General features: G+C 39.6%; 1 protein-coding gene across 1 annotated transcript in view; it reads right to left on the bottom strand.

Moving 5' to 3' along the window:
- KCNK12 (potassium two pore domain channel subfamily K member 12) overlaps nt 1-12,620 on the bottom strand; it is a 108,875-nt gene that overhangs the window by 65,056 nt on the left and 31,199 nt on the right. Inside the window, exon 5 of the transcript XR_016463906.1 lies at nt 10,386-10,515. The gene's annotated coding sequence lies outside the window, so the exon portion shown is untranslated. The remainder of the gene's footprint in view (nt 1-10,385; nt 10,516-12,620) is intronic.

Genomic DNA, 12,620 nt, shown 5'->3' with positions numbered 1-12,620 from the left:
GCTGAATATTTTCACCATGTGACAGGATGTTTAACACTGGGTTCAGCAAGAACAGGGACTCCATGTTGCAGCTGTTAAGCTGAGTGCCTGATTGCTGTGTCAAGAGGTTTGTGTGAACCGTGGAGAAGGGATCTTTGCTATGAATACTTGGGGACTGCATTAGTGCCCTCTTTTGTGTTTGTCTTGCACAGCACTGCAACAAAAGAAAGGAGAGCTATTCATGGGAAAATTCTCTGAAATTTAAAAATAGAGATCAAGTGCTTTTTCCAATCTCTTATTCTCATAAATACCAGAAGCAATGTAAAACAGAGGGGTATAAGACAGCTCTTGCTGGTTTCCTTAGGAATCAACCTGTAGGGCTTTGTAAATCCCAGCTTAGGCCCAGTTTTCTCAGTTCAGTGTAAAAAATGAGTTGGTGGTGTGCACAGTGCAGCAGTGCAGAGAAGCTCTGGGCAATCTGTCTCCAGACTGGTACCAGGAGATCAGCCCTGCTTAGTTGCTCCCTGCACACATCATTTTGAGTCAGAGTAGCTATGTATCCTCTGGGCCTGAGCCTGTAGCACCTTGCAGTGCTGCCTTGTGCAGGATGGCTGCAGTAAGTTGGCTTGGGGCTGGGGACAGCAGGAAGACAGCCTGAGGAACTTCAGCAACACAGACTGGTAGGAACTCTCCTTTCCTCCTCTTTGGATATGCCATGTTCATGGAGCACTGTGGCTTTTTGTGCCTCAAGAGAATGCCTGGAGCAGTGGAACAGATGAGAAATTTACTGGTAGTGCCTTCCCCATCCTGTAAGATTTTTGTCAAGAAATAATTTGGAAATTAAACTTGGATTTATTTCAGCCCCTTCACTTTTCTATACTCCTTCCCTTCTTTCTGTCCCACAGCAAAGCAATAGCCATGTATCTCAATGGAAAAAGTGCTGCCACAGGAGCTGGGTATTAATCTTGTTGCTGAAATGAAGAATGGAAAAGTTCTTCAAAACTTTTTCCTCTATCTATGGAATGAAAGATGTGACTGCTTTGTTTTCCATTGCGTATTTGTCTTACAGTGAATTTCTACTACTTTTTTTTTTTTCCTTTCTTTCTTTTGTATTCTTATTCTTCTGCTTCAGCTGAATATCTTTTTGAGCATGCCCTTGAGAAAAGGGTCTGTGTGAAAGTTGTAATTTCAATTGTTTTGAGTGAGAGACTTTTCTTCCAATTGGAGAAGAAATAAAAATTAAAATAATAATAATCAGAGACATTAGAACTGCAATATTTAATTGAAATAAAGCCATGCCTGCACTGACAATGAGGGCCATCTGCAACCCAGTCTGACTCCAGTGACCATCTGCATCTAGCTTCCTGCCTTCATGACTTCATCTATGAATGTAATGAGATGCCACAGCCTGAAACTGCTCTGCATTTACAAACTGCAGTTGCTTTTGGTACAACTCTTTACAATTTCTACTTCTAATTCAATGAATTTAGGACCTCCCCACATCTATTTCTCTTTATTAATTTTCTGGGGGAAGGATTTTGTTCCCATTCTTCAGTTCACTAAGCTGATTCCTTCTGGCATGATGCTCTGTAGGCTGATGGGAAATGGGTTATATAAACCATTTATTCTCAGTTAATGTGCTGTACATTATTAAGACCAGCTATGTGTCAGCCTCAGGCAATAATAGTTCCTTCTTGCCCTTGGGACACTTTGTTGAGTGACTGACTGAAAAATGGTCTTCATGAAAATCTCTTCAACTGGCCATGAAAATGCAAACACAGTCCAATTTTTGCAGCTTTCTTTGAAAGATAAAGCTGTCAGTTCTCCAAGAAGACTTGAATATCCATTTTTACCCTTCTCCTAGCACTATTGCTGTCCTCTACATAAAATTAGAAGCAGTTCCACAAGCAGTCAGAGGGCAAGAATTATTTCATGGATTCAAAACCAGAAGCAAGCTACTTGTTTTACTATGGTGCTATTTCCTAAAACCTAAAACATAGGATTTTTGCTGCATCAAGCCACTGCATTGATAGAGTAATGTGTTTCTTCAATGTCTAACTGTCATTACAATGAAATAGGCATTATTGAAAAAACTATGACTATGTAAGATTTGCACTCACTTCATTTAAAAGAACAATTCAAGGAAGATAATTTTTCGACATGATTTACCAAAAATAGTGTTATTCCAAGAGGAAAACTAAAACAAAAGCAGCAGAATATGGGAATTAGTCCGACTTTTTTTTTAAATTCAGTATGTTTAGGCTGTATTTTTTTGTCTACAGCCAGCATTTCTGGAGATGGCATGTCCTGACACAGCAGCAAAAACTGGAGCAGGGAGCAAGGCTGCCAGCAGCAGTGCTTTGCAGAGGCAGACCCCAGGCTGATGAGCAGTCATAGGAGCAAGGAGGTATTTGGGACAGGAAAAGGTATGGAAGTGGAGGAAAGGTGTTAACTTCAAAACTAGAATGAGAATGAAGGGTGTAATATACTGCTTAAAACCATTAGGTGACTGTTAAAAGACGCTACTTTGCTGCCAAGTGAGTTGTGGATGAGATATGCAGATTATTCATTAGATGCATCATAGAGGGAAGGAACATAAAGGATTAGAAATGCTACTTGCACCATAAAGCTTTCACTAAGCGGGGAAAGAGTAACGCTTTTGTTTTTATTTTGCTGTCTTATATGCCAGATATAAAGGGGTCTTAAATCCTGTGCATTTGCTTCTTTGTCACTGCTGACTGGGCATAGGGCAGCTCGATAACTCTCTAAGGTTTAGAGAAAACTCAGGCTTTATTCCCATAGGAATTCTCAAAATAAGCACAGATAAAATGTGTTCCTGTTGTTTAACCTTCTAGGAGAGCTGTGTTTTACCTTCTACTCTTTGTATCTAACCTAGGTCTGCCTAGATCAGCACAGTCATGAAACAGCGCTGTCTTACTCCAGAAATGAATGTACACCGTGCACCCCAACTCCTCCAAGTCATGCATTTACATCATCCCATTCTTTTTGGTGCATCTCTCAGCTGTGCATTGGGAGAAGTGCTGCTGCAACCTCTTGCGGCAGCTGCTGGTCCAGCATTGATAGCAACGACTGCTGAGGTGAGGGAAAAATTGGGTGGAGTTCCTGTGTCAATAGGCAAATGGTAAAGTCTGACATAGGAATGCCATGCACTTTGATTCTATTTCATATTTATGACTCTGACAGTTCCTTAAGTCCCTGTGGAAGTAGCTTCAAAAATAAATCCATGTGCATTTTAGTTACCAGAACACCAAGCGCTGCTATTTTTACAACATTCAGAACGAGGTAGCTGGTGAGGAATGTAATAAATAGGCTCAAATCCTTCCTGTAAGCAAAATTTAAAACTCAGAAAAGCAATTTTACCCTCAAAGCTCAGGGCAGCCAAAAGCACTCTACATTCAGATCTCCTTGACAGGCAATATTACAGTGCTGTGCCCTGCACTGTTCTGAGTCAGGCTGTTGAATTATGAGATTCACATACACTGGGTGAGACAGCAAGCTTGATTTGCTAACTACTTTGTTCCTTCTTATTTTCCCCTTCCTCCTTTCTTGTTTTTCTTAACTCTCTCTCTTCAGTGGCTTACCAGTATATTTATCTCAATTTCCAAATTGAATTTAACAAAGAGAAGGACATTTAACAATTTAACTAAGAGAAGGGTGGTAAGACACTGGAACAGGTTTCCCAGTGAGGCTGTGGATGCCCCCTCCCTGGAGGCATTCAAGGCCAGGCTGGATGGGGCTGTGAGCAACCTGGTCTAGAGGGAGCTGTGCCTGCCTATAGCAAGGGGTTGGAACTACATCATCTTAAAGGTCTCTTCTAACACAAACCGTTCTATGATTCTATTATATGATTTAAAATACCCAACTGATATGTAAAGGTTGCGATACACGAATAAAGCACCAAAAAGTAAATTACATATATATACAAAAAGTTATTCTGATTCATAAACCATAGGGAGTAATGTTTTCATACATTCTAAGCAATTTAAAGACTAGAAAAGTATTTTAATTTCTTTTGACAAAAAGTAGTATGTGTTTGCTCATCGTTCCTTTCTAGCAGGTAACTTTAAATAAAGTAGAAAATGTTTTTGGCAGTTCCTAACTGTATTAATTTCTGCTGCATCTGCACTATATGGCTAAGCAAATTTCTTAGACCCGATTTCTCCAGGCTATCTGATTCTATTTCTCTCAGCATATCTTTGTCAGATACCCAAGCAAATTGTTCATTAGCAGTGATATTTTATTTTTATTTTTTTTTTGTGGAGCTGTACTATTGCATAAATATAAATGAATATTTCCAAGCTTGGCTACATGGAATTTCTGCAAAACCTTTTTACAGCCCCAAAATTCTGTTAATGTTTACTCTTCAAGTAGTTTCTCTGAAATATCTGGTCTCATGCTTCACATCGTCTCGTGTACCTTAAATAATACATTGTCATGAAGCCCTTCACTTGACGCATAAAGAGGAGGTCTTCCACATCACATTCAACAGATAACAAAGCCCGGATGAAAACAAACCAGTCCTGAAAGTATGAGCAAGATTATTTAGCTGTACTTAATATTTCACTAATGAAACTTTACACAGGTAGATATTGATAGGACAAAAGAGAATGGATTTAAAATGAAAGAGGGGAGATTTAGATTAGATGTAAGGAAGAAATTCTTCACTTGGAGGGCAGTGAGGCCCTGGCATTGCTGCTCAGAGCTGTGGGTGCTCCATCCCTCAAGATGCTCAAGGCCAAACTTGATGGGACTCGATGATCTTGAAGGTCTTTTCCAACCTGAGCAATTCTATGATTCTTTGATGGGATCCTAGGCAGCCTGACTACTAAGTCAGCAACCCTGCCCATGGCAAGGGGATTGGAGCTAGATGGTCTTCAAGGTCTCTTCCAACCCAAGACAGTGTATGATTCTATGATTCTACAACATGAAAACCAAACAAGTGCTTCACTTAGGCCCCAGAACAAATCTGTAAGCATTATTAACAAGGACGTGAAGAAAGAAAGGATTGTTAATAGTAATGGTCATATTTGGCACATTTCTTCTTCCAAAAACGCTTTGTAAGTACTAATGGTTAACAAAAATGCCCTGTATGTGTATTTCATGCCCTGTGGACCTCATCTACTGCAGTTTTTAAGCTCTGCAGCTTCTGTGAGAACTTGCTGAAGAATTATAATCACAAATGTTCTATGTTTAGATGTACTGTCAAGCTTGCTTTAGTGGGGAGAATGGTAGTCTGAATTTGCCCCCTAACAGAGAAGGGTGCTTAATCAATCAACAGTGAGTACTTCTGCTTAACGGAGATGCATTTGTTCCAGTTTAATTGGGCATCAAGTAGGCATCAGCATCTGATTCCAAGTGAGCTGCCAGAGCAGAGCTGCTCTGCACAATTCTGACTGTGAGGCGGCAGAGGCCATGAAGTGAGGACAATGCCACTTGCACTTTGCTTGTCTCTTTTTTCTGAAGAAATTTCAGGAGGGCTGTCCCTCACTGCTTATCCAGAGGACCTATCTAAAGCCCAAGCACTATTGCAAATTGCAGCATGAGGGCTAGGAGGAGTGTGACAGTCTCTGTAGTCTTCACTCCTTCATGAAGTCTCTGCAGTGGTGACTATACTATTGTCTACAGAAGGTTTATATGCAATTCCAGCTATGAAAAGTAAATGCGAACAAAAATAATAAACATAATCATTTATTAAAAAAATAATCAGCCATTGCTATTGGCTGCAGTGGAACCCAGATTGCTCAGCTGAAAGCAGAGTAAATGTCAGTTTTAGTTCCTGTCTCCATCTCTCATACTCACCACGGAGCACAGAAACACAGCAGCTTTTTAATACGAAAAATGGTGAACAGTCTTTCTTTTGTAATGGAAAAAACATGAAGCTCACAGGATTCAAAGTACCCCAAGCAGCCCCATCATTATTATTATGCATCAGAGACTACTGTATTTTTCATTTGGATCACTGGACTCTGTCTTTTAATCTCCGGCTTTTCTCTCTTTACTGTTCCCAGAGATTTGAAATAAGATGGATGCATCTATAAGTGACAGCATCAATTTCCTCTGTGCTGATACGCAAAACCAACCTTTCTTTTTAGCAGTAAGAAAACAACTCTACCATTTGCATGTTATTGGCCTGTCTTTTATGAAACGTTTCGCCATTCATAGCTCAGGCAATCTGCTATAAATACAACCATGCAGCAGTACATTTTACAAGCAGCTTGTCAAGACAGAAATAAAAAGCCCCTAGTGTTAGAGAGAAAAATAATTTGGCACTGAGTAACCATTTACATTCCTGCAAACCAACAATGGAATAGTGTGAAAGGCCACAAGCTGCCCTGTGTGCTCCCTGTCAACACAGAATCATATAAACACAAGTCATCTCGAGCTGGAAGGAGGAGCCCACAAGGATCACTGAGTCCAGTTCCTGGCTCCACGCAGCACCACCTCAAATCCAATCCCTATGTCTAAGAACTGATTTTAAGAAAGACATTATCTCTATCATCATATCACTCACATCATGGACATACTTTTGCTCTTGGGCTCTTATATCCACACGTTACCCTAATTTCTTCTCATCTTCAATTCTCTTCTTTCTTCCAGTAATTTTGGCATCCCCTTGATCTTCTTCATGCTAGTTGCTGAAAATCTCTGGCTCTCTCCCTCTCTTTCTCTCCAGCCCTCATTAATGTGCATTTGTACACCATGGCACAGGAATGTATCTCTTATTATCTGTATCTCTACATACATTAAATAGGAAGAGTATTATTTAACAGATCTCAGACTGTGAGAAAATAGTTCTATGTATGACACTATTTGTGAGTTTATGTACGATATTGGTAATCTTTATGCAAAAAGATCAGTTTTGAATGTCTTGTTAAAGAGAAAGGCTGCTTCCTAACACGTGATTTTCCAAGTTCTGCTGTCATTTGGCATACTAGCAGTAGCATAATAAAAATAAAAGCTGTACAGATAAGAGCAGCCAAATGCTCCATGGTAAGGAAGAGCTTCCAAGGAGAGACAAACAAGGACACTGCTCCTCAGCATCAGGAGAAGGCCAGCATAAAATAAGATAAATGGCAGTGAATGTTTATTTGTTAGTCCTTCTACAGCATTGTGATGAGGCACACTGTAAAATTACTGGGTAGTGGGTTTAAAATGAAATTAATGATTACTTCATATTGTTTGTAATTTGGCTGCAGAACTCATTACCACCAGCTGCTGGAGGTCAATCATTTAAACTGCTTCCAGAGGAAATCAACTCAATTAGGGAAGGAAGGTTTGCCAGGGCCCATTAACACACCAAGGTGTTTAAACACAGAAATGCTCAAGAATCATTGAGCTGGTGTCTTGGTGGAAATATTGCTGTACAGAGTCAGAGAATCATTAAGGTTGAAAAAGACCACTAAATCATAATGTCCAACTGCCAGCCCATCCCCACCATGCCCAATGACCACATTTCTGAGTGCTACATCTCCATGTTTCTTGAACACTTCCAGTGATGGTGACTCCACCACCTCTCTGGACAGCCTGTGCCACTGTCTCACCGCTCTTTCTGAGAAGAAATGTTTCCTAATATCCACCCTGAACCTTCTGTGGCATAACTTAAGGCCATTACTGCTTCTCCTGGCTCTTACACCCTTCTCTATTGCACTTGTCACCAACTACTGTCAGAGGGACCCTTAGCCTGAATGAACTGTAGCAATTACTGTGTGCAGAGTGCTCAGCTGGAGTTGACATGAAGCACTACATGTGCCTGCACAGTCAGTCAACAGGACATGCACAGAGCAGGAGCGTGTGTTCCAAGAACATGGAAATGGACCTAAAGAAGCCCAGGTACCTGTTCCTATCTGTGTATCTGCAAAAAGGAGTCTTAAGGACTTCTCTTGCCTCTCCCTTGTGATTCAGAAGGTGGCAAATGGCTTTTTAAATGACAATGGAGAATGCAGCCTTTCATCAAAACATATCAAACAAAAAATGTGACAGATGAGTGGAAAGACACAAGACTTCCCAAGTGACCTCAGTGTTTTAGATATGACATGGAGCATTTTCTTTTATAGTGAACAACTTTTTGAAGTCATTAGAAGCATATCTGTGAAAAGCAAATGCAGAAGAGTAAGGTTGCAAGAGAGTTTCCAAAGCCCTGTTGACTGCGCTGTGTTTTGGAATCCAGCATCCCCCTTTCAGAAAAGGAGGTTGTCTTGGTGGGAATTTCCTCAGTAAAGCCTTTCACAAACAGTAGTTAAAACTTACATCATTAACAGAATACCACAGAATAAATATTCAATGGAAAAGAGTTAATTTCTTAGCGTCATACTCCTGTGAGAAATTCTTAAGTAACTGGAAGTGATTGGCACCTGAAAATAACTGATGTCAAATATTGTCATCATTAGTCCTTGGAGGGACATAGTATGAACTAATGCCAGCTGTGAGAGCACATTGTTGGCTTGTGTTGAACTTCCCATCCACCAGTATTTCTAGGCTTGTAACACCCTGGGATCTTTTCTGGATGTGAGTTTTTAGACATAAAAATACAGACTGTTCCAAACCAGCGTGCTTTTCTCTCTAGCTGGTAGGACTATTTATCATAACTTGGCAATGACTATGATCATTTTAAGAACAGGAATCTACAGCAAGTAAGGTTTGAGATAAATGTGAAAAACATCTCTGCTCAAAATTATTTCAGTAGAGCTCTCTTGCCACTGCTGAATGTGGTGCTGAGCTTCCAAAAGATCAATGTGCATGATTTGTACCTGGATTTAACTTTCACCTCGCTGTCACACAGCAGAACTGTCTATTTGCTTTAGACATGGACCCAGTACTAAGTATGTGCTAATGAGTCAACAACATCAAAACATACACTGTTTTAGAAAGACAGTCCTGTAATGAAACACTGAAACAGGGCAGGGCAACATGCTCAGCATGTCTGTATTGTACAGTTAAATGAAAGCAGTTTTCCATTCAAAGGCAATGTCCCTCAGAAAAAAAATCATGCCTTGTAATAGATCCCATATGTAAAAGTCTTCTGGTTAATGGAGAGAATTCCAGTGTGTGAGTAAAGAATTTCAAGCACCTTCATAAAAATGAGTAGACCTTCTTTGACATGAGCTGGAAAATGCCAATACAATCAGTGTTCTTCAAAGTGAAGACTGAGACAATAAAGCCTGAATTTTGATTCTACCAGAGGCTGTTATTGAGTGCCTTTGTTAGAGGTAACACCACTAGCCATTGGTACTAGGTGTACTGAGCAAGTGATGACATCCTTTAAGGTAGCAGTTGTAAACACAATCACTAGATATGAGTGTATCATTTTCCAACATTATTCATTAGAATGAGGTCAAATCAGAAAACACTAATAGCACTTCCTGTTTAACAGTGGAACATTTATAACAAGTCACTGATGTTGCAGCAGCAGTTACCCCAGCACTGTGACAAAGAATGTGGCGGTTGTGCCAATGTGCACTTAAACTTTGAAGACTGTTACATTTTTCCCCCCTTTCACTTCCTCCTTCTTCTAAATCTTGCACTTGCTTTCTCACCCAAAAAACGGAATATAGTGGACTGCTTGTTTTTGTCCCTGCCTGCAGTTCAATCATTTCCTTCCCCAGCACAGGTAGCTCCTTCCAGTCCTTGCAGAACACATAGGAAGGAAACGTCTCCTCCTTCTATACGGAAGAGCAGTATCATTTAAAAAAAACAAAACAAAACAATAACAAATGTACAACACTGGATGAGAATACTCCCTAGCATTTCTTCAAAACCCTAAGAGAAAGTATGAGAAGATGCTTAATGAGATGTAAAGAAACACACAGAGAGAAGCAACAGGAATGCTTTTGTCATCACAGCAAATTTGTTGGTAAAAGTGTTTATATGAGATGACTCTACCAGCAGTAAAATAAAGGTGGAACTGAGCAACTGAAATAAAATATTCTGAACAAAAATGTGCTAATATTATATTAAATATCACATGACAATTCTTCTGGGTCTCTATAGTTATGGTAGACAAAAGTATAAGGTGTGTTATTGACTAAAAGAAACCTGTTCTAAAAACAGCAAAATATTTTATCATCAATCATTTAAAATATATTGACTACAGAGACCCCTTAGAGTCAGACATTCCATTCTATTGGACAGTTATTCATCTCCTTGATTCAGCTCATGTGTATAAAATCAACTACCAGGTAGAACACTGACCCATATGTGTACACCTGACTGGTGCACCTCTGAGTAGTAAAAGAACAATTCATTTTTCACCAGACACCAACTACCAAAGATTAAATCAGAGGAAGAAACTTTATCTTCTTCTGATAAGCAAACAACCAAACAAACATTTACTACTGGGCAAAATGATAAAGAATCCAAAACCTGCTGCTGAGCAGAATAATACATACCTGGGTCTCTCTACAGGCTGAAGGTAGGCACAGGGTCCTGAGGCTGTCAGCGATGAGCAACACAATGGGTTACACCCAAACTTTTCACATCAGATCCCATTTTGCTTCTTTGGACTTCTCTGTCATTCAGCTAAAGAAAAGAGAATCACTTCAATGTTTCTCATTTATTCCATGAATTACATGCATTTTGTTTAGTACATAAATGAATCTTTTTTTTTTTTTTCCCATGGCATTACTGACACTGATGGACTAGTACATTGTTCCTTGGGAAATCATTCCTATTTTCACAGAAGATTAAAATAAGGAACTTATTTTTCTAAAAGTATGACTGCTTTCTGTACAAAATTGTCTTTCAGTATTAGTTCCATGTCTTTTAAGATAGTTTGTCCACTGCACATCTCTTGTATTAAAAAAAAAAAAAAGGAAAACAGCTTTCAGAATCCCCATTGCAATAGTAGGCAAAGAAAGAGGCAGGTAAGTGAGGTTCCTCTTCAGAAATGGAAAACTGCTCCCTTGTAGACATAACAAGAGAGATTGAAATGAGGACTACAATTTTTAATTGCTCTTTTTTGTAAAGCAGACTGTGATGTATGTTCAGCCTGTGTCACTGTTGCAAAATTTTTGTGTTGGTGTGGAAAGTTTCAAGTGCTAAGAGAAAAGCAAGAACATTGGGTTTGCAAAGGCACTTGTTTGGTTTTTGTATTAGCTTTGAAGACACATGTTCACATTTCTTCTTAATTACATAAAACCTACCCATGTGATAATTTTAATTTTCCATTGTTAGCTGAGATGTCAATTAATTATTTCATGCCTGGATTAATGTTCTCCTCCCTTCTTTTTATCAGCCCACTTTGCTTTAAACTAGAAACATTTCATATGGTAAGGGACTAAAATAATCCCTGAGTGTGAAGATCCTTAATGATTCGGTTGCGTGGCATGAAACAGAAAAAGCAGAACATTTTCTTGAGAAAATATTTTTTACAGAAAAAAAAAAGCGATATGACGAAACCCAGGCATTTGGGGAAAAACATTCCTTGTAGCTGAAGCTTTCAGCAGAGTGTGAAAACATTCTTCTCCTTGGGTAGCCCAAGTCTCCTGCTCAAGTGCAGAAAGGTTTGCAGTCATCCTGGTTTCCTGCAAAGTGCCTGCCTAAGTCAGTTGTTTACTTAAAGCAGCCCTCTTGACTTAGAGGTCATGGCATGTTACTTGCTGGTTGTATTACATGTATGCCGCTCTGATATTAATGCCTCCTATTTATTTCCCTGGAAACTACAACAGATATAAAGAACACAATAACACTGTTTGGTAGAGCAAATTCTCAGCTACGGAATACTATTTTTCAACAGAGTCATCACTATTAGCTGTGCATTTTCACCAGCAGTGAACAAGTGCCTGCATGCCATGCTTGAACAAATCTGCACCGGTGGAAGTGACTGCTGTCACCACTGCTGAAATGCACTACCTACCGCCTCACTGTGCTCACGTGCACTGTTTGGTCTCTATAAACATTTGGCAAGCAGAGAAATGTCAACGGGGGGCATTTTTCCACATGGCAGAATTCAGCGGCACACCTTTGTTCCACATGCACGCCCATATCAGACACCATTGTGTCAGACTGCCCCTCTGCTGCCATCTGTCACATGGTAACAGCATGTAATGGAATACTGATGGGAAGATCCAGCCTCTGCTGCCATCCCACCAACATCTGCCTCTGATGTCCTGGGCCAACACAATAAAATAGGAAGCATTACTTGTGGAGAAACTCTCATAGATCTTTACTCCATCTTAAAAAGTATTTCTTTTTTTTTTTTTTTATGATTTTTAAATTCTGCTGCTCTCACCAGTGAAAGTTATACATTAGTCTGCATTATACGTGCAGAAATGAGCTAATAAGCAATAAGTCTCTGTTAGCCGGGGACATTACTCTCGGTTCGTGTCAGCCTCAGCAGAACTGGTTGTATGAGCACGTCAGCAAGCTGGCAACAAAACTGCATTGTGCTTAGCCTCAGAATTAAGTTTCTCTACTAAAGGATAATAATAAAAAAAAAAAAGCCAAGAAATACAGATTTTTAAAAATTCTCCCAAATATCTGGGAGATAATCAGGTAAGAGAAGTGTGTAACTGTCAGAGTATGTCAGTAGGAAAAGTGACTTTGCAGGGAACTTCAGAAATACTTATAGGAATTTAGATAAGGAAAGTATGCATCTAATGACTGCTATATTACAAACCATTTCA

The sequence above is a fragment of the Phasianus colchicus genome, chromosome 2, assembly GCF_987193195.1.
Source record: "Phasianus colchicus chromosome 2, bPhaCol1.hap1.1, whole genome shotgun sequence".
NCBI lineage: Eukaryota > Metazoa > Chordata > Aves > Galliformes > Phasianidae > Phasianus > Phasianus colchicus.
This window is presented reverse-complemented; position numbering and strand designations above follow the sequence as displayed.